This window comes from Ambystoma mexicanum, chromosome 6p (assembly GCF_040938575.1).
Source record: "Ambystoma mexicanum isolate Mex_15411 chromosome 6p, UKY_AmexF1_1, whole genome shotgun sequence".
Classification (NCBI taxonomy): Eukaryota; Metazoa; Chordata; class Amphibia; order Caudata; family Ambystomatidae; genus Ambystoma; species Ambystoma mexicanum.
In genome coordinates this window covers 316,128,687-316,152,338 of record NC_090935.1, presented here as the reverse complement: position 1 = coordinate 316,152,338, position 23,652 = coordinate 316,128,687, and positions in this window count along the sequence as shown.

Genomic DNA, 23,652 nt, shown 5'->3' with positions numbered 1-23,652 from the left:
TAAGGAGTTTGAATCTCGGTATGGACACTGTGTGCACTCGGGCCGCTCTAAGTGGTCTTGCAGATGTGTGTGAAATAAGTTGGTTAGTAATGTAGGCTGGAACAAGATTGGCCCTAGCATTATGTGTTAAGGCAAGACTTTTGAGCGATATTCTGTGCTCTACCGGAAGCCAACGCAAGTTGCGTCTAGTCTCAGAGAAATGCGACTTCTTCGGAATGTTGAGGGCTGCCCTGATGGCATTATTCTGGATTACTTGTAACTTATTGATGTTTTTGTGGCTGGTACCTAAGTAGAGGGCGTTACAATAATCAATTTTGGACAAGACTAGGGTTCTGGCAAGTGTGATGCAATTAGGTGTGGTAATGAAAGGCCTGCAGGCGGTGATTTGTTTACATGTGTATGCGGATGATGTTGCAACCGTGTTGGTTTGTTTGGAGAAGGATAAGGTGGCAAGTGTTTTAGTGTTGTTGGAGACAGTGATGAGATTACCATCTATAGTAAAAATTTGAAGGCAGAGTTTAGTTTCTTCAGTTTAGCGTGAGTACCAAGGATTAGCAGCTCAGTTTTTTCGTCATTTAGACAAAGACCATGTTGCGCCATCCATCCTTGTATCACTGAGTAGATTTAGTTGAGGGTATTGCTGTCTGTTGCATAGTCACCAGAGATGGGAATGAGTATCTGGGTGTCGTCTGCATAGTTAGTATACGTAACACCCAGATAGTCAAGTATGTCGAACAGAGGCTTTGTGAAGACATTATAAAGCGTAGGGGACACACAAGAGACTTGTGGAACCCCATAGAGTACGGAGGATGGTGCAACAGAGTTGGTAGAGGAAAAGACCCTCATAGTTCTGTTAGCCAGGAAGGAGCTGATCCAGCGAGTGGCAGAGTCGGAGAAATGTGCTGCAGATTTCAGATGGTGGCAGAGCTTTTGGTGGTTGACCAGATCAAAAGCTGCTGACAGATCAAGCAGTAAGAGGAGTGCTAGTTTACCATTGTCTTTTAGAACTTGAATTTTATGTGGTGAGATCTATCAGGGCAGTTTCCATACCGTGTCTAGGTCGGAAACCGGATTGTCTCAGACCCAATAGGTTGTTAGATTCTAAGTAAGCCTGTATTTGCAGGTAAGCTGCTCTATCCATTTTTTTGAGTAAAAAGGGTCCCGTTGTTATAGGTCTGTAGTTAGACGGGTTGGCAGGGACAAGAGTCAGGTTTTTGATTAGATGGATGACCCAGGCGTCTTTTAAGTTATCAGGCACGACTCCATTTTTGAAGGAGGCATTGATAAGGTTGGTGATAAATGGCGCAAGGTCATGTGCAGCTGCTTTGATAATCGGGGCAGGGCAAGCGTCACCTTGGCAATTAGATGGTTTGAGTTTCCTAATGATATTTTCTACTTCCCAGATTGCTAGGGGTGAGAAACTGAATGGTTTGCAGGTGGGCTCAGAGGTGGAAAACTTACTAGGATATTGTTTGTAGTCAGGGTCAAAGAGTAACATGCATTTTATTGCATTAATTTTAGATTGGAACAAGGCTATTTTATCCAAGGGAGCCTTCTGGATATTAGTACACCATAATGCATCTGTGATACATTTGTCAACAGGGGTGATAGGAGATTCCAGTTCTTTTAGAATATTAAAAAGTTATTTGTATTTGATTCCGCTTGTATGATACTTTTGTTGTAGGTGTCTTTTTTAGCAAGTTTAATTGCCTTTTTGTAGTTGGAGGAGGCTAATGTCAGCTCATTCTTATTACTTGCTGAAGGACACTTTTTCCAGTGTGCTTCTGCCGTTCTCTTAGTTTTGCGCAATTCCCTCAGATGCGGCGTGAACCACGAGTTCAGATGACGTTGAGGTTTCCGCAATTTTAAAGGGGCGATGGTATTCAGTGCTTTAAGTATTGCCTGATTCTAGATGTCCACTAGGACTGTGGGGTCCGACGTAGAAGTATTATTGAGGAGGGGGAGTATTAGAGGAAGGAGTTTATCAGGCGTAATGTCTTTCTTATTCCTAGTGTGGGTAGCTGGAGCAATGATAGGTGCAGGACATAGTGTAGTGGCTTTGATGGAGAAGGTTATTTTGTGGTGATCCGAACAAATACATGGTTCGTTAGATATGGGATCAATAGTGCAGTTAAGGTTGGTGAGTCAGTCCAATGTTCGTCCTTTGATATGTGTAGGCTCGTGAATGATATGGGCATGACCAAGGTCTGTTAGAGTGTTGGCTAGATCAATGGAGTTAGTATTCAAGGGGTCGTTAAGTCCAAGGTTAAAATAACCAAGTAAAATACTTTGTGAATTAGGTTTGGTGTTGATAGATATAAGGGACACAATGTCCTCAGTGAATGTGGAGATGGGTCCTGGTGGACGGTAGATGAGGTGCACCATTGCTGTGTGGTTAGGTGATAATGGTAGTTTGATGGACAGGGATTCAGCAGAGGGGATTTGTAGATCCCGAATGACTCTAATGTCGAAAGTGTTTTTGAAGATGAAGGCAAGACCACCTCACTTCATTTGGTTGGTGTTTCTATCACATCTAATGATAGCATAGTCATTAGGTATGGCTAGAGCCAAGGAAGGGCCAGATGCTGCATTTAGCCAAGTTTCCGTGACCGCAAGGAGGTCAAGCTTTTCAGAAGTTATAAAATCAGCAATGTCCAATGCGTGGGCAGGGAGGGACCTAGCATTCACTAAGGCTGCTTTGATGAAGGTGTCTTTTGCAGGGGTTTTCTGCGTTGGTAAGGGAGTGTCAGGCCGAGTGTTAGGGGCCAAGGTAGTTTCTGGTTCATCAGGCTGGCTGGCTGGATTGTTTTGCTGACGCACATGTTTATTTCTCGTGTGGGGGTGAGGCTGGAGAGTTTTAGTCCAATATCGATAGCCTAGCCTGAAGTTTCTGAGTGTAATGCTCGGGTGGTAGGAGCATGGAGTGGTTTGAGCGTAGTTGCTTGTGATATTGTTAAGAGGTGATGATGAGCTATTAAATGGCTTACAATATGCGCACCATTCTAATGGGGTGGTTCTAGAGTTCAGTCTGAGACTCCTAATAGTAATACGGCAGGGTTGATTCGGTGTTGGTTTGGTAGCAAAGTGGCGTATCCAGAGTGCAGGATCGTCCAGGTAAGGGTTAACACAGACCATGGTGTTAATCCATAAGGTGTGGGTAGTAGCTACATCGGGAGTAAGGATGGGCATATAGTGGCCCGTATGTGGGTGAGACTGGAAAGTCCAGCATCTGGTATAGATGTACAGTAAGTGAAGGAGAGTAGTTAGGCACCAGTACATAGTGGAAGTGTGAATGTGCTTTTAAGCATGAATTGTGTACAAGTACAAGTAGGCAGCTCAAGGCAGCCTAGATTGGATGAGGGAGAGGATGAGAGCGAGGTAATGTGTTTAGGTGCAAGGTGGTGGGATATGTACTAAGGAGGTGATGGAGAAACTCAGTACTGTTGACTGAGTGTGCTCAGGGCGCAGTGACTAGTTGCCATGAGATAACAAACTATGAGAGGAGGAAGCTACAATCGTATTGCAATAGAGGAGGGCTAGAGGTTGGACTAGGTAGTAGGTATCTGCTGGAGTGGCGTAGTGGGACATATGCAAAAACAGTGCTAATGTAACGTATGTGTGTCTCAGGAATCTGAACAAGCATACTAGGCAGATATAAAGATTAGTTCACTGTGCAATGTAAAACCGTGGGGATGAGATGGGAGGAGGCCCAATAGCATGCTAAATAATAACTTCAAATGTTGGGCGTGGCGAAAGGCTAGTTACAAGATGCAGATAGATTACAAGGCGTAACAGTAAACATAGAGCTAGATTCAAGTATCAAGTATCAAGCATCATACATTCAAGTACCAAGCACCGCAGTAGGCTAGGTGCTGGTGCGTAATATCTCAACACAGCGGGTCACAGCAAGGCGGCAGGCTGGGGCCTGAGTGCCGGTGGTTAGGCACAACAATATGTTTAGTGCAGAAATCAAATGCCAGGGTACATATGCAAAGTCAAGGCACAACCATAGGTTAGCTGCTAGATACCAATGATTAGACACGAGTGAAATAGCTGATAGATTAAGGTGTCAGGACGTAACAGTAAGGCGGATACATACATACATACATATGATTGGGTGCCGCGATAAGCTAGTTATAGAGTTATAGAGTGAGAGAAGTGACAGGCACAGCAGTATTCTACTATTAAAGTACAACAAAGTCAGGCTCAGTGCGGTGACCATATTGAGTATGGATGCAGACAGCATAGTATGTTAGTGCCGGGCGGCAAGTACTGACACGAGATCTTTGAACTGGGTTTAAGTGTTAAAGTACCATAGCTCAAAGGCAGATAGTGGGTAATGAGGCAAGATACAATAGCGGCGGTCTGCTAGGCTAGAATCATATAATCACAGTGATGCACTATACAAATTGCAAGGTACATAGTGTACGGCATAGGATGTAGGCACAAGTACTCAGATAACTAAATAAGATATACGTCGGCATGTGCTAGTGCAGTAGCAATTAGTTAGCATTGGAGATTGGTCGGACCACAGTAGGGCCTCAGTAGTCCTCAAGTGGTTCTGAAAAGAGGGTAGCGCAGTAGAAGTGTGGATGGACGAGTGTGGACAGCCAGGGAGTGAAGCCACACGTAATCTGAATAGACTACAAGTCCTACAGAACAATGCCCTTAGATCTGCCTTAAATATCCTTCGTTCTAATCACATCTCTGCCATCAGACGGGACACACACTGGCTACCAGTGTGTGATAGAATCTTGCTGTGCACTCTAGTCATCACACACAAGTGGCTGTCAAACACAGCCCCTAAATACCTGACTGACATATTCTCTAGAAACCAACCCTCCGGACCTACAAGATCACACTTCCTAAACTGTCTTAACATCCCTAAATTCAAACTGAAAACTGCTAGGAGGTCTAGCTTCCCAGTGTTAGCTTCTAAGTGTTGTAACTCTCTCCCCACAGCGATCAGAGCTGAACCCTCCTTTTGGACTTATAGATCGAAAGTGAAAGACTGGCTCATTGCCCAGCAAAATTAACACGACTTCCACCGCACCCACTACTATCGTACCATACTACCTAATCTCGACAACCACCGTTATGTTGCACTACCGATCTTACTACTGTTATCTATGCCCTCTGTGAGACCTGCAGTTAGGCCAGAGGCCAGGGATTCACTGTGCATACCTGCTTGTAATTGTACCGGCCCTTATTACCTTGCCGTACAGCATACTGAGGACTGCTCATCAGCTTTCTCTCTGTAATTACTCAGAATGTTGACATGTTGACCGCACTGTAACCTGGTCATCAAGCCTTTTTGTCATTAGTTATGTATATGTACTTGTAACGATTCTTCTATGCTTCAAGCGCCCAGATACCTAAGGGTTAGGTGCGCTCTACAAATAATAAACTAAACTAAACTAAACTAACACAGATAATGTGTCACTTACACCATAATTGACACAGACTTCTACTATAATTGCCTTGCCATTCTACTAGGCGTACACCTGAATGAAATAAGAACTGAAACTCTACTACATCATGGGAATATCGCCGATATCAAGCATGTTATGCTCATATGCACATGGGGCTTCGCGGAAATAAAGACCCATATTTGGGAACATACAGAGGAATTTGTTTAGTGACTGAAATTCAGGATAAAAGCGGGTGCTCTGTTCCTCAAGGAAAAATCCCGCCTTCACAAAACCAAGCCTTTTCTCTGTGCCACAGACTTCCGAAGAGATTCCCATGCCCTGTCCTTTTTACATTTGATGGGACAATGTTCCCCTTGTATGATTTCTGACCTACAGAAATCTGGCCAACAAGCCACATCCTGTCTCATCAAAACACTGAAGAGAAAGGACTGGACCATCTAAGCCCTAAGAAAGCTACACTTGTACCGATCCAAGCCCACATCCCCTTAAAATGGCCTCCATCATGTACAAAGGGGACGACACACAAAATTCAACCCTACCTGGCTGAAAAAAACTCACCATCCCTGGATGCATCTGCAGCACCAGAAGCCACAACATCTCCAGGTGGAATGTAAGGATTCAAGAGCGAAATAGCCCGATAAAGGCCTTCTCCTTGTATGCACCTGGTGCCTGGCATAAAATATCAACTCACATCAGATTGGCCGCAACATTCCTGTAGTCTCCCTCTTTTTCATACGGTGCTCTGTTGCTTCCTAGTCACACTACATACATACATACATATATCAGATATAGAGAATCGAAAATGTTGTCAAAAAGCAGACTGGATATGAAATATCAAAAAAGTATGGGTACATAACTTGATTCTAAATTTGCCAATTAAACGTCCTTCTCAAGGGTTCCTTCCTGTTGCAAAGGAAAACATATGGCAAGAACATATGAAACCCAACAGAGAAAATGAGATATGGATATTGATGAAGATGGGGGATGCTTCTGCTGTAGCTGAGACATGGAAATGGATGAGGGCGCTGACCACTGTGCTTTGTATGCAGGTATACGGGGTGTGCTGTGACTTTCAGGTCTCCATCCCGACTTTCTGTAATGAGGCAAACATTCAATGTGCACAAACCAGTGCATGGGCGACTCCTTGCCACAGCCCTTTTGACTTGTGCTGAGTTAGAGCATCAAGTGCAATGCAACCATTTAGCCATGTCACAGTGCTGTGCACTTACAGTGAATCATTACACCACAATCAATGTGTATATTTGGCCCACAGATGTCTGTGTTTTACAGGAATAGCTAGTGTATTTACTTTTCACACCAAACATGTGATGGGTACAGATTGATTTACATTGCACTGTTGTCGTGACATTATTTTTCAACAAATGTATGTTGCCATCAAATGTTAGTACCATGTTCTTCCATCAGCTACCTGTTCTCATGTTCCCAGATAAATGCCCCATGTTTCCTGTGCCCGATGTATGCACGTGTGTGTACCGCTGGTGCTGGGTCTCCATAAAGCCAATACAATGCCATTCTTCCCTGACTTGATCTGTTCAGTCAATATTCTGCCCGCAACCTGATTCTCCCTGATCGCAGCCTAGCATTCGTCAAGTAAAACCATGTCTAAATCAAGATCATAGGCCAATTTTTGGATCAAGAGCTGCCTACTGCTATTCCCTGTATCTTTGAATACCTCAATACGTAACTAATCCTCTGCAGATCTTAATTATTGCTACTGCAAGAATTATTATGAGTGCATTGTAGGGTGAATTTAAAAGCCCCAAACAGAAGTCCCTTTCACATGAATAGCAAGATTTGAAACAATGAAAGAAAAACAGCCTGCCATTTGTTTTTGTTTTTTCAAGTAAAATTAAAGAGCCAGGTGGAAAGGGGCCTACCTGTCATTACCAATGGATAAGCAGCATTTTAATTTACAAACGAAGGAGGAATCAAACATCCCTGTCACATGGAAAACAGGATTTTAAACATTGAAAACAAAAACTTCCTGCACATGTGTGTGCAAATAAAAACATTTTTTGAAAAGGTGAAAGTGAAAAAATATCACTGCTCACAGAAAAATGTCAGAAAAACAAAACATTATGTGTGGGTTGACAAAGAGCAATGCATATTATGTTTCACCCACAAAACTCCAGTGACATTTGAAGAGCCACTTTGTATTCATGAAAAAAATGTCAGCCCAAGGCAGACCCTTTTGCTGGCTGTGGGCAAAACTTCACAAGGACTTCTCACACTTCCAGCCTGGATGTCCCACCTTCCATCTAATGCCCAACCGCAATAAAAATCTCCTGCTAAGGGCGTCAAAATTCAGTGTTCTCCATACCTGCTAGCTCTGAAAGCATTGACTTTAAGAAAAGTTACTGCTTAGCTTGAGCATGACTAATATGTATGAAAATGGGGCACCCACTTCAAAAAGCAAACTTCCCACACAGAAGAGACTGATAAAGGCACAGGCTGACGCAGTGAAAACAAATGGCCAGAAGGCAGGAGTCAGGGCCATTTGTCCCACATAAAGATTCATAATTTATGCAAAAGAACTATTATCATTTAGGCCTTTTTCTCACCCATCATAAGGCGGATGGATTTCATCTGTGTACCATTTTTTATGTAATTTCCTGGCAGGTTGGGGATATAGAATTAATCTTCCTTTTTTTTTAATTTATTTATTTATAAGATTTACACAAAGAAAAACAAGCAAATCAATTAATATAATTAAAACAAAGCAATTAAGTACACACAGAATATAATATGCAAATAACCATCAAAGAACTAATACAAACTCATAAAATCATCCCAGATCTTTTCATGTAATCTCAACCTCCCTTGTCGCTTATAAATCACCCTCTCCATGGTTGCAAGCCCAGACATTGCCTCAATCCAGTCTTCCACAATAGGTGCAATCCGTGTTTTCCAGCCCCTCAGAACTAGTTTCTTGCCCAAACCAGCACCACGGAGCAGAAATTTTTTCCTTGAAACAGAGAGATCTTCTAGCAATTCACCTCCCCCCAAAATCATCGTCATGAAATCCAACTCAACATCCAAATTCAAAACACGCAAGCAAATACAACAAACATCATGCCAAAATCCCCGCACACGCACACACTCCCAAAGCAGATGTTCCAAGCTTCCCAATCCATTTCCACAACACCAGCAATCATCCGAATGAATCATCCCTCTCTTGAACATTCGTTCTGGAGACCAAAACACTCTATTGAGTATCTTTACTTGTCTCGACCGTTCCCCCAAATTAATAGCACAAAGCCTAACGTTCGCACACATTTCAGACCACATCTCAGGCGAAATCTCACATTCCAATCTCCTCCCCCACTCATCCCTCAATCCAGAGTTCTCCTCATAAGAAGACACAATATTAGTGTAAATCCTGCTAGCAATTGAACAACCACCTGGCTCCCTCTCTTTAAGAAAGAGATTCACCATTGCACCCCCTTGTTCTACCACATCACCTATACATCTCTTCAATTTTCTGAAATCAGTAGTTCGAAAATTGTCAATGTTAAATCTCGTCTGTAATTCTCTTTCACCTATCCACTCACCGTCCACAACGACATCGTCAATACAGTAAATCCCACTCAAAAACCAATCCGGCCAGAATAAAGACCTACCTCCAACAGAAATCAACGGATTCAACCAGATGGATGCATGAGTGGTCTTCATAGCAACAGATCCAAGCAATTCATGTATATGTCTCCATGTTTCTCTCAGAAAAACTGTCAAAGGCGATTTCTTACACAATGTGTTCGTAGCTGTGAGAATTGCCCTAGGAGGAAGCGGGCCCAGCAAACTCGCCTCAGCAATTGCCCATTTATCGGGTGCGTCAACCAAAAAGGGTACAATGAAGTGACTGGAAAACGCTAAGTGATATGCCTTAAAGTTCGGAACTCCCAGTCCTCCTTTTTCCACAGGTAATTGAAGTTTCCACAACTTGAGCCGTGGCGGTTTGTTATCCCACAAAAAGGACTGCAATAAACCATCAATTTTCCTCCAATAGTGTTGACCAATTTTAACCGGGAGCATACCCAAAATGTAATTAATTTTCGGAGCCGCATTCATCTTAAGAGCGTTCACCTTGCCCCAAAGAGACAAACGAAGTAACGACCATCGCAAAAGGCTCATTTTCAAGTCGCTACACACCTCACTCATGTTCACCACAACCATCTCATCTACCAGCGGTGTCAGCCATATACCCAGATATTTTAGTTTCCTTTCACACCACTGAAACCCAAATCCAGTAATCACATTCTTATCACAGTATCCCGAAATCGGCAACACCTCGGATTTGGACCAGTTGACCTTAAATCCTGCCACCGCATAAAATCTATCCAAAACACCTAATAAGGCCGGAAGGGACACCGTCAAATTCCGCAATAATAATAGCAGATCATCTGCATAAAACCACAATTTCTGATCGGCACCATGAAAGTTCAATCCCTGTATTTGCACATCACACCTCAAGGTTATCGCCAATGGTTCCATTGCCAAAACAAAAATCAGAGGGGACAAAGGGCATCCCTGTCTCGTACCCCTCTGTAGAATAAAAGAATCTGATGATTGTCCATTAGTCCTGACAGTGGCCGTTGGACAAGCATAAAGCAGGGCAACCCATGAAATAAATTCTTCCCCCAGGTTCATAGCACGCAATACCGAAAAAAGATACTTCCAATCCACACGATCAAACGCCTTCTCCGCATCTAAAGAAAAAATGGCCACATCATCATCCAAATCCTGTGCATTCGTCATCAGCAGTAACAAGTTTCTAATATTACTAGATGTCCTTCGACCAAGAACGAAACCTGATTGGTCAGTGTGCACCAGTTTCACAAGCAAAGTCTGCAAACGCACAGCCAACAATTTCGCCAATATCTTGTTGTCCGTATTAATTAAACTGATCGGACGATAATTTGAAGGCAAACTGCCATCTTTATCCTTCTTAAGAAAAACTGAAATGGTGGCGTGGTTGGTAGAAGCGGGAAGCTGACCCCCCACCCTAGACTCCACATACATATCCCGTAAAAGTTCCACCGCTGAATCTGGCAAGATTTTATAAAACTCAGCAGGCAGACCATCGGGACCAGGAGACTTGCCTGAGTTCAGTTTTCCGATAGCCAACCTCATCTCATCCACAGTCACATTCTCACCCAAGATGCCCTTCTCCAAATCATTCACTCTAGGTATATCCAAACCATCTAAAAAGGACTCATCCACACCACTGACACCCAATTCATTCTGATACAATTTCTCATAATAATCCTTAAACGTCTCATTAATCTGTTTTGGATCAGATGTCACCATACCACCTGCCGTTACAATGGAACTGATTGCACCTTCCGACTGCCGTTGCCTTAATCTGTACGCAAGCCAGCGGTCACATTTCTCACCATATTCATAATAGGAACATTTCAACCTGAATAGATCTTTCTCAGATCGTACTCTCAAAATCTCATTCAACTCTCTCTGCATATTCCTCAGTGACCTCTTAATTTCCAGATTTGCAGGATCATTCATCAAAGCATTTGAGAATTGTTTAATACGTTGTTCCAAATCTAAACTTTTCTTCTCCAAGTTTTTTCTCCTGTTACTGGACAAACCCAGGATCAGACCCCGCATTGTACATTTAAAAGCCTCCCAGATTGTCCCAACAGTAAGCCCCTCTGTTCTGTTTTCAGCCACAAAATGTTCAGCCTCGGATCTAATTTTTTCCACAATCTCCTCGTCCTGAAGAATAGAGGTGTTCATTCTCCAACAAAATGACTTGGATGTATCAAACTTCAGACCCACATTCAGAAACACCGGTGCATGATCAGTAACAGCAATACAACCAATCTCGCAACCTGCCAAATTCGAGGTCGCAGAGCCAGCCGTGAGAAACATGTCAATACGAGAGTGTGAACCATGTGCGCCAGAATAATAGGTGTATTCCCTCAAATCAGAGTTATGCACTCTCCAACAATCTTCCAAGGCAAATTCAGACACAAGAGAGCGGAAAGAACAATATGTCGGATCCCTCCTCCGATTAGCACAGGGACCACTACGATCTTTGGCATCATCCATCACCAAATTAAAATCCCCCCCCAGGATCACATTCCGTGAACCAAAATCCTGCAGTATCTGAGCAACTGTTCCAAAAAAGGAGCCGTCGTCCACTGAGGGAGCATAAACATTACAAAGAACAGTTTGGACCCCCTGAACCTCCACCAAAAGTGCAATGACCCTGCCCTCATCATCTGAGCGCGAACGTAAGACTTTAATCGGGGCATTTTTCCGTATCAGAACAGCCACCCCTCTACTCCTAGAAGAAAAACATGAGACAAAAAACTCCCCAATCCACCGTTTGTGTAACAAATTAACTTCATCTAACAATACATGTGTCTCCTGAAGGAAATAAACATCACAGCGCATATCATTCAAACAGTTAAAAATCGTTTGCCGTTTGGTTGGATTGTTGAGACCATTCACATTCCAAGAGGAGATGGACAAAAGATCCCCCCTCCCTGACGGCATTGCAAAAACAGTAAAAATACAAAAAACAGCAAGCACAAAGATTCTGCCCCCAAAATAGCCAATAACCCACCCCCACCCCCTAGAACAGAAGTATGAATCCAACGTCAACGAGAGCTAACAAACCCCGATACCCCTCCCAATCACATATTAGACTTTAAACTAGTCAACCCCACCAGAAACACCCCAATTGTGTAGGGCGTGTATATGACCACGAACCAAGCAAGTATTTGGTAACAAAACACTTCCCCCAACGTCTTTCAAGAAGTCAAGCAACTGCTCTAAATAAATATAGCAAACATTAGTCATAGTCAAAATGACATCAAGGATGCACAGGAAACCACCCCTCCACCATAAAGGAAGGTGGAAGATCAAAAGAACCCCCTCTACATGTGTCATCATCAAAAGGCCGATAAAAAATAAATAAATAAATAAATAAATAAATAAATTAAAACCCAATTGAACAACAGCAATTGTTAAACCCAATACCACTACAGTAGTAACGGCAAACAATATCCAACCCAATATTAGTCTCAGAGTAGTCCCGATGTTGATGGGAACCACTCCATTATGCCACTCCCAATGCCTTTTCAAATAAATAAATAAATAAATAAATATATGCTCTGTAAGTGACATGTATCATTGTGGGACCATGATATTATCAATAGTTGCAGGTTGCATTCTGGCCCCCACCTTTGCATCATACATATATATTATAGGCATTACACCACATCAGAACATTTGTAGCATTTGCCTATACGAATATATCCATAACATAATACAATAAACAGAATGCCATTGAATAACCCAAAGTCCATAGGTCAAAAAGTCATCAGTCCATGACAATTCCCCACAGGTTGAAACTACATATCCCCAGAGCAGGGCATTAAAAATCATCACAAATCAACATTTCAAAAATTTCACTAATATCATATCCTTAAATGGTGTCTTTCTTGCATTACATAACTACATGTCATTTCCCATAGTCCTTAAATTACACGTCGTCTTGGTTACATATAAAGGCATAGAATTAATCTTCCTGTGACTCTGGGAACTGTAAGGGCCAGTTAAACTAGATTTCTGACTGATCTGAACACGTGCCAAATGGTTGGTGAGTGGGTGGAAATTGAAATTAGTGATATGCTTAATTATTCACATATTCATAACTGTTGTGCTTTTTATGGAAATGGCAGGAAGGTGCCACATGGTCGTGCTACATGATACAGATTTGGTGGTTGGCCTATCTAGTCCCCATGATTAGCGAAAGCAGAAAATATGTTTAGTATGGCAGTTGCTGGAAAAATTATGAAATTGTGATACATAACTAGTTTTTGACAAAAAGTTGAAAGGAGAACAAAGGGGAATTACAAATGGCAATTGCCATATGTTGCTCCATACCCCTAAACCAATCCTGACTTGAAGGCTGGGTTGTGAGGAGAGAGAAGGGTAATTGTCCAGTCCTAGTGGCAGGGATTATTGCAGGGTACTTCTAAGATTGTAAAATTAGTGGTGTCATCGGTACTATATAAGGGGGATTGCACTAGGACAGGGAACACACAAGAAAAGGAAAAAGGAGGAGAGGAACAGACAGACAAGAAACAGACTATCAGGAAGGCTGCGGAAACTTAGTATCTGACCGCTGTAAGGAGACAGCAGAGGAGATTGCTGAGAGTGCATCAGGGTGGAACAGTCTATTTCTAGGAAGGCCTCAAAGCTGACTGGGTCCGATGGTGGAGAGCGGGAAGCCATCTCTGAGAGTGGAGTGACCAGACCTCGGCCCTATCTTTCCAGAGTGTCCTGAGAGGCAGCTGGCTTTCCTGAACCTTAAACAGAGGCTTGCTATGTAAGTAGAACTGAGGGCCCTGGGAAACCAAAAGGTGGGGGAGTCTACTGGCCCTGAATCATTTCCCTTTATAGCGGGTAGAGGGGGGACGAAACTGTGTAGATCCTTAGCCTAATTAACCAGAAATATCAATTTAATTAATTCCCCATTTGGCAGAACACTACTGCACTGACAACTATAACCTATAATTAATTTGGCTAATCCTTGTTGTGCAGCTGACCCTGACTTCTTTAAGGAAGGGGGGTGTCTTTGTTCTTAAATCAGTCCAAAGTTTTTATCCAGCTTCTGCAACACAGTCCTTTCAGTAAGGGGGGATCTGAAATCCAAAATTCCCCAAAGCATTCCAATTTTTCTGTTTGACTTCCCAACCTAGACCAAAGCAAGGAGGGGGTCTAAAAAAGAAAGTGATAAATCACCCTATGTTTATTTTAAACCAAAAGTGTTGGCAAAATTATAATTGCCTTATGTATTTTTAAGAATCTTGAAATCCTGCTGTCACCCTTTTAACCTTGCAGGAAAATCAAAATCGCACTACATTACATAAGTACCTTTGTTATTGATCAGTGCAATTATTTCATGAAGTGAAATTTGCAGGAAGTGAAGAATTATGATTGTGTTCTTTTTAACTAACTTCTGGGATTTATTTATGCTAAGAGAAGTTAATTGTGCTGTGCCATGGATAATGTCTGGTTTTTGATAATTTCATGCTAATTTCTATTACCAATATATTTCCCGTACACCGGCATGGTTCTTGGCTCATTGTCAGCTCAGGGGAGAGGAATCTAAGGGGTATGATATGTGTCTGAGATAGGGCTAAAAAAAGAAATCTATTAGTTTGTTGCATAACCACTTGACGCATAACCACTTGAGTGGGGAGGGAAGGAACTCCCTGTGTTGAGGGTGGCTTCTCAATAAACCATTACAGCACCTAGTAGACAACACATAACTCCTATGTTATGCAAGGTACACTGGCTCCCATTTTTATCTAGAGTCAAGTTCAAATCTCTAACCGAAGTCCACACAAGGCAAGTAGGGTAACAGACCAGTTTAAAATCTATACACCCAGAAGACCTCTACGATCCCAAGGAAGAGTTGTAATCATTCTAAAAAGTAGGCACTCTCTAGCCATGGGATGCTCCTTTCCTGTCCCAGCAGCTCTTTTCTGGAATTCCTTGCCCAAAAAGATCTGCATGATTCAGAATTTGCAATCCACTCAGAGAGAACTTAAATACGGGGTAGTCTAATTTTGCTTTTCGCTTGCATGGAATCAGTGCTTCCTTTTTGGTTTCACATGTCAGGCTAAATTGCATACTTTGGAGGTACACCATTTGAGTCATAAGCACCTGTCAAATAAACCAAACTAAACTGACAATCCAATTCCCACTAGTATATGATATGCTCTCTACTACTAATCTCCATACATTTGAGATCTGGAACTGGCACTTGCTTCCAGTCATTCCGCTCTTAAGCATTATTGCCCAGAGTTGCAGAAAATAGAGGATATTATAAGCCAGGAAGGCCACCCTATGAGCCAGAGAGTAGTGATGAAGCGTACTTGCCGAGGGCCCAGGGAAAATACCATCCTGTAATGCCTCGCAGATCTGGGGAAATAAAGCTGTTAGCACACAGTCATCAGTCCGGGTTATGGACATGCCCCTTGTTTATGCATAGAGGACACATTAAAATGATACAACCACATAAAAGCTCCTCAAACATGGCAGCCGTGCTTCGGATGCTCAGTGACCTTCTGGCGGTTGTCCATCATCTAATTCTATCCTCTGGGCCAGGTGAGTTTATTTATTTATTTTTATGTATTATTTATTTGCATTTTTAAAGCGCTCACACAGCCCGGGGGCATCTAGGCGATGTTACAGGAATATGTCTTAGTTGTGTATTTATAACGTGCTTAATACCCACAGGTTTCTAAGCGCGGACGAGTTGAAAACAAGAAATCTGGCAATGTGGCTGTAAGGTATGTGGCAGCAGGTACCAGGTGAAAATGGGGAAATAGAGGCAGTGGGAAGCCAGGGGGGGTTCTATGTCATATCATCGATGCCCGTTTTTTCAACAGGTTTTTTTCCCCAAAAATGTTGCCGATTAAAATCATCAAAATGTTTATTTTATATTTTGGGGTGGTTCACCCACCAATCCCACCTCCCCCCACCTATTTTTTACTGTTCCCAGCCCCTCAACCATTTATATGCCCTTTCTCACCCCACCAAAAAAAATCAATTAGATTTTTCAGCAAAATATTTTCAGAAAAACACTGTCGAAAAAACGACTGTTGATAATTGGACGTCATACCCCAGGGGAAGGGGGATCAGGGTGGCAGCCGCCCCCCACTTCCACCTCCTGGTGCACAGTCAGCAGATGACTACCACATGGTGCCCAGTCCTCCCCCCATCCTCCTGCTGGCACCCTATTCACGCCCCTGGCACCAAAGGTTGCCCTGCTCCTGAGTTGAGGATTGCTGAGAGGGAGCAGTGCTAACCGCGTGCCATGATTGTGGCAGGCACCTGACATGGTGGATGGAATTATGCAAACCGACAAGGATCCATGGCTAAGCTGGCAATTATTGCCTGGAAGCCCCGGATCCTGGTTAATTCCCAGGATTCCCAAAGGTGTCAATTTCCATCTCTCCACTCCGTAGAGTGCACTCCCTTCCTCCACTCTCCACATACATCCCCTTGTTAGGCCTAATGCAATTGGACCAGTCTCGCACCCAGTTAAATGCACGGATTTGCGAGGTTCTGCACCCAGTGTGGTTCTCTGGGCGCTCATGAAAATGAGGCAGCCTTTTATGGAAGAAACCTTTACTGGTGGCATATGAGGTGTTTCTAAAGCAGTCTTGAGATATCAAAGTCATGCGGGATATTTCCCCGGTTGCATCATTAATATGTATTTTTCACCAATATAATCACAAACCACCCTGAAAGGGGCATTTTTACATTTCCCGAGGGATTCTTTAGAAGTGTTAAGATTAGAGGAATGCAAAACAGTGTTTTTTTTTGCATGTTAACTATTGATGTCATTTTGCAAAGGAGTGCATTTTTGCCTGATGTCTGCTTGGTCAATGTCTGTAAGTTAAGGCGACACAAGCAAATAAAGACAAATGAATAGGTGTTCATTATCAGACAATCCTATCACAAGCTTTACCTATGCAGAAAAGGACTTGGAACAAGAAAATTATATTTGGACTGACAACACCTACCACCGTAAATAAATAATGTATCCCAAATCAGTACTTTCTGAGGAGAGTGTGCAAGAATCATCACATGCCAGAAACCTTGCACCAGTGCACGTGCAATTTTGAACTGTATTAGCATTAAGGCACACAATGATCGAGTGCATCGGGCCACATTTTGCCCTAGTATTAACACGGTTCAATATTAGCATGCGGGCAAACATGGCCCGGGTGCAAAAATGCTTTGCAAGAATAGAAGCACTTTTCACGTGTAGTGGACTGTCACAAAAACGACCCGCGCTAAGCTTCCAGTCTGAACATCCCCGAGGTCATGACACTCCACTGCTGACTAACGTCATCAGCATCAAATGGCCACCAGGGCCACTCCTCAGTGCACGGCGAAAAGACTTGGCGAGCATAGGTCAAGCGATGACGCTGTCAGTGGATTTTATAGATGTGACCCAGGTCTGAAGACACTGAAAGAAGATACAACATGTCCTCGGGCAAGCTGTCAGAGAAGAGCCATGAATTCGCATGAAATGGTTTTACAACATCCTACAGTGACTCGTGTTTACACAGGGCCATAGTAAAATACTGGTGACTTGAATGCAAGCAGCAAAGTAATGCGTGGAACATTTTGGTATGCTGTCTTATTTCCCAGAAGTTACCATTAATTGGAAATCTAACTAATTGCAATCTTGCCTATTCATGAAATTAGCACGCAAGAGTCAAGTCTATCTAAAATATAAAACCTCTGTCAGTGGAAGGCCTATTATTTACATGTTCACATGTGTTTTTTGAAGAATGGCCATAGTACTTTGAAGTAAGTGACTAATCGCACACAGTGAAGACTACCCCTATGGGTATTGCGTTGTTTGGGTACATTTTAGTTGTTTGGGCACATTTTAATAACCTTGATTGCACAGTATAAGGGCCCGGGCTAAAGCTGTGTTTGTTTACCCATCCACCTTCTTTTGTTGAGAGCGTATTTTCCTGAAAAGTCTTAAGAGGCATTGATCTGCTGCGGAGAGCATGGGCGTGTGATATGCAGGCACTTGTATGCTCTGATGAAGATATTGAATTGGCCAGCCTCTTCCGGGAGCCTCTGTACTCTCCCCTAAAGATTGCTTGTTCATTCGAAGAACAGTACTATGGATCAGTCATAGGGTTGCCTATGAGGTGGTAATGAACCATGTGAAAGGGCAAATGAGGCTGAAAGACATTCATCACAAGTGTTTGACAGAAGGTAAGGGGATGTGGGTGCTGGATTAAAAGCCATTTCTCGGGATCAGCTTCAGTGAAATCCCTCAGACTCATCTCTGTAGCTCCCATGATTAATCTGTTGAATCTTTGAAGGAGGGGGGATACAACCCAGACATAATTCTATAACAACTGAAAATTCCCCACATGTGCATAACCTCCACAGCAGGTTTGCTGCATGCACAGAATACCACTGAATGGCATTAGTTCCCCCATAGATTGTAGAAGGCCGGGTTCACTGAATCCGCGTATTCTGCGGGTCCTTTTTCCTGCTGTGACCATCTATGATGGTCATTCCCTGCTCCCCGCAATCCCTCCTCTTGCGCAGAGGACACCCCCTCAACACCTCTCCCCTCGGCCCATCCCACCTGCCTTCTCATATGCAGGCGACGCCCTAGCAACTCCTGGAGCCTAACTCTCCTGCTAGTCTGTCACCTCCCTCCGGTCCTTTGCCCACCCAACCCCAGCATGAATTGATAGCCTTCCAACACCTAGTTCCTCCAGGTCCACCTTTTACCTTGCTGGGATGCGGCACCACTCCTTGGGTCTCTGCGTCACTCCCTGGGCCACGCATACATACACTGTAGGAGCATGTAGTAATTCCTGACAGGCAGCCAGCTGCTCGGGGGAAAAGGTAGCGTGTCTGGGAACAAAAGCACTGAAAGTGGCCATTGTGGACACAACAGCAAGCGCTACACAGGGATTGCCTGTTCTTTATCTACCCCAAGGGTTGACCCCATGTTGAATTAAAACAAATAACACCCACTAATATTGCTCTAATAAGGCATCACATGTGTAAACTGAGACCTAATCAGTAGGAAACAGAATGTTGAAGTTCATGCACAGCTGTTGGGAGAATCATAAAATGATCTTCATTGAGACTTCGTCTTTGTTACGTGAATGCATCAGTGAAAGGTTCAAAAGATGATACTCAATAATAGCCACAGTTGTCCTTTCACTGAAACATACGAAGCAGCTTGCAGCCTACCCTGGTTTGGGGCTTTATTCGCAGAACCTGTTTCCGGATAGCAGTGCCAGTGTGAGGCTACACCATAGCCCTCTTTGTGACATGCAGAGGGAGGGTAATGCAAAGAGGCAAACAGGGACTGTTTTCTGTTTCCCTACAGTCCCACTACCAGCTCTTGACACCTGATGTCCGCACTTACCCTTGCACTTACCACTTTCTGGCCGTACTTTACTTTGTGTTATTTATTTATTCTTTTTTTATCCCATGTACTGCACTGTCCCATCCCCCATCACCCCCCCGCACTTTCCCCTTTCCCCGTCCTAGTAGGGTGGTTGTCTGTCTTCCCTCTGTTCCCCTCCCTTGCCTCATCGCGCCTTGAAACACTTGTGTATTGGCGCGTTATAAATGCCATATAATATCATAACAGCCACAATGCCCAAATGTTGTTCACAATCAGTAGAAAAGCAGATTGCGGGGTTGCAAATAGGTTTCACTTTGACAAAATGCATAAAAGTTAGCAGTGTGTTTCTAAAAAGTGATGGTCTGCCTCTGGAGAAGTTTCACACTCTTGCAGATAGCAATCCATCACACTCATCAACAGCCAAAAAAGGTTGAGTACCACACTTCTAAAGGATCAGGGTTATCCTCAAGGGAGAAAATACATTGCCTTGAAATGCTGCGATCCAGGCTTGAGTGATAGGCCCAATTGACATCTCCTTGAAGATCTGTCCCAATGCCCATGCTTAGGATTACTCTCAACTTTGGGCAAGTGTTTCTCTTTTCCCCTCACCTGCCTGCTAAGGTGTGCAATGGAATATTCAACTCTTTATGAGATCAGCTGTGCTGAGTCTGCCCCAACTCCACGATGACAAGTGCTTTCTTGCCATATGGTTCCCCGGCCAGAGTCATGGAATTCTAGAGCTAGGGTCAAGCACATGCCATCTGTCCAGTGTTTAAAAGCTGCTATGCAGGAAGAGATCTGTTGACCCTTCTGTGGTATCTACATAGCTACAGACATGAAATGCAGGCCCTTGTTAGCTTTGACTTCCTGGGAATCCCTACTGAGAGAATTCTCATTTACAGCTCCAGAATTACACAATCCATCTGTTCCTGCTCTTCAAGGGCCACCCTCCTTTCCTCTAAAAGATGCTCCCTTTCAGTCATTTCTGCCACAAAGAGACCAAGGAACCTGAGACCAGGGGATCTTGAGACCTTGCTCGACCCCGGGACCTGCAGGGAACTGTCACCCACGCTTTGGGAGGAATGGTTGGGAAAGCCATCACTATTACTGTCCCCATTCTCTCCCCCGCTATCAACACCCCCATCCCCAAGTGGATCTGGTACTTGGGTTGGGCGTGCCAGATCTCTTCTATCCCACTGGGTATACTCTCCCGCCTTCGCATCCCCAAAAGCTCAGAGGCTCTTAAGCATTTCCGCTTTACTAACCTTACTGTCATGGAGGAGTCCCCTTTCCTGGGATAGCTCACAAAGGGCACTGGCCTTACAACTCTTCACTGAACTCATGCCCAGTTTGTTTGCGTAGCTATCAAACAATGCCTGCCACTGTTTCTAATTTTGAAATCACAGTCTTTTATTTTGGATGACTAAGCTGTACACACAGTCTGTATTAAACCTCAGGCAGACATCCCTTTCCATTGACCTGTTTGTACACCTCCCTGCTTCACCGCTCTGTCTTGGATGTCCTTTCACCCTGCTAGGCTCATTATATATCAGCACTCTGGACCCAAGGATCTACTTCCAGCAACACCTCAGTCTGACTCCAGCACAATACTTATAATGGGTCATTTAACTCATTGGTTGTTCTGTTAGCTTTTAGTCATGACACCACATACACGGTTACCAGACATTTGGTCGAAAAAAATTGGTCGACCAGACAAATGGTCGAACCAATTTGGTCGAAAACCAAATGGCGAATTTTTATTTTTTATTTTAACCCTTTTTTTTTAATTTTTATGGGGCGTCCCCCCCCCAACCCCCTTTTTTCTCTAAAAACCCCTTTTTTTACAAAACGAAAACCCGAAAAATAAATATATAAATAAAAAAAAAATTCAACCATTTGGTTTTCGACCAAATTGCGTCGACCAAATTGCAGTCGACCAGTTTTCTTTCGACCAATTGACTGGACACCCACATACACATTGAATTCATAGTAAGAAAGGTTACTCCAAGTCATGAGCCACCTGCTGTTGGCCTCCCTCTTTCACCACCTGTAGCATGTTTATTTCAGCAACAGCTGTTTAGGATTCTGAAGTTTGGGGCTCACACATTTCTTGTTGATTTACCTTACTGAAACTATTCTCCATTCATGGACTGTCAAGCTACAATTGCATTGTAAATTTGAATATTTGAATTGTAAGAGGATTCAATTCAGCACTACAGCCAAGTCAACGCCTAGTCTAGAATACTGAATGAAAACCCTTATTGATATATCTTTATGTCCAGTTCATGCGTTCTGGATGACTACCCCTATATAACACCCCTCCCTTTGAATCCCCCTGACCCCACTGAGCCAAGAAGTAGTTCTGTTTTGCAAGTTTAAAGGTTTATTTGATAACTTAAACAATATATATCACGCTTTATAATAAATTAATAATTGAATATCACACTTAATCTGATATGATAAAGATTAACAACGGAGAATCTGGCACTAGCACACTTCTTGATAATCACTAAGGAGTTGACATGAAATGGATAAGATAGCAACAATACTTTTATGGTTTCAAATGGATGCAATGTGGAATGAAATGCAGTAAAGAAAACAACTTGATAGGATTTCAGCAAAGACAATGTAATCACTTTTCTCTGGCAATCCCCTCCCCCCTTTATGCAATGCAAGGAAATGGAAGGAAAGCACACAGTTCTCAGAAATGCAATGAAATGTGATTCAGTTCACCCAGCAACTTAGACTACAGACGTTGAAAACACAGGCCCAAATGCTTTTAAAGGTGCTGGCAATGAAGAAAAAAAATATGCTAAAATGCTTTTAATTCCCTCTAGGAGTTCAGGTGAGTGGTATCTAGTTAATATTAGCTCAGGCTCACTCTAGCAGTGATGCAGGGATAGTTTTCTATGAGGCAAACGATTTTTTTCAAAGGAAAGCAAAAGCAGCTATCTTTTGCAAGTGGAGAAATTTTCAAATCGCGGCAAAATTTGCGAATGCGCCGGGCGCTATTACAGAAGAACTACAAGGGCTATCAATATCATTTTGGGGTCCTATGAAAGCCTAGGATCTCAGCTTCCAGATGAAAGTTACTGCAAGTCTCTAAGATAAACGGTCGCGGAGATATGAGCGATGAAATAAAGGTCGTTTTTCAGATTTGAAATTTTAAAGTTCAAAAAGACAAGTGCAGCTTGCAACTAGAAAATGACAAGTGACAGCTTTACAAATGACAGGTGACAGTTAGGAGACAGTTCTACTTAGATTAAAATAGGATTGAATTATATTATTTTAACTAAGAGATTGGTTCTGCACAGTTTTGCTAGGTACTCACACTATATTTAGAAATATGCCTTGCCACGGATCTGGTCAGGTTTTGGACTGCACTCCGGTTCAGCTCTCTCTGGTTTTGGATACTGCTCTGCTTTCTCTGGGTCTTTCTGCACAGCTTTCTCTGGAGATTGATGGAGGTAAAGTATGGATTTTCCCGGCAGAGCGTCCCGCAGCAAATGGATTTGAAGGTCCCTATCTGTCCTGTCTGTCTGCTTTTATGTGTTTTTTTAATGGGTGTGTGTGAGCAGCATCACTAGCCAGCCCCTCTCCACTTATCATTGGCCAAGCTTTCATTTCTCCCCTGATTGGGGGAGCTAAGTTGTGTCAGAGTGATGTCATTTTACAGCCTGCAGAAAGTCCACTCCTCCTGTCAACTTGCACACAAATCTAGATTTGAACCAAATACATATTTGCAGAGGTACATATTGTTTTAAAATCATATGCACCCATCATGCATTACAGGAGGTATACCCTGTCCAAATCTGCTCTTCCTGAGAGCTTGCATTCAGAAATGGCAATATTTTGCACTTTTTAACTGCTTTGCGATACCGGACATTACCCCAAATTTACACACATGTGCGCAAGGAGTATGGACATTAGTTGATGAAGTGTCAGATTTTTCACATGCACACATTTTGAGTAATATCCTCTTTTCCGCTAAAACCCCCCTGAACATGCCACCGGTTCTAAAAACCTCTTAAAATGTGGGCAGAAAAATCACAAGAATTATGGTGTCATTTATAAAATTTTCACATGTCCGTACTATGAGTTATTCATCTTTTTAGAGTTATGTTCTGGCCCCAAAGGGGTGTGGTTTTCCTCCAGCACAAGGTTGAATTTCTGGTTTTTCCAGTTCTGCCAAGCCAGCTTGCTCTCACAGGCAGTGCCCCTCCCCTTTGCTTCAGGAGGAAGCTACTTTTA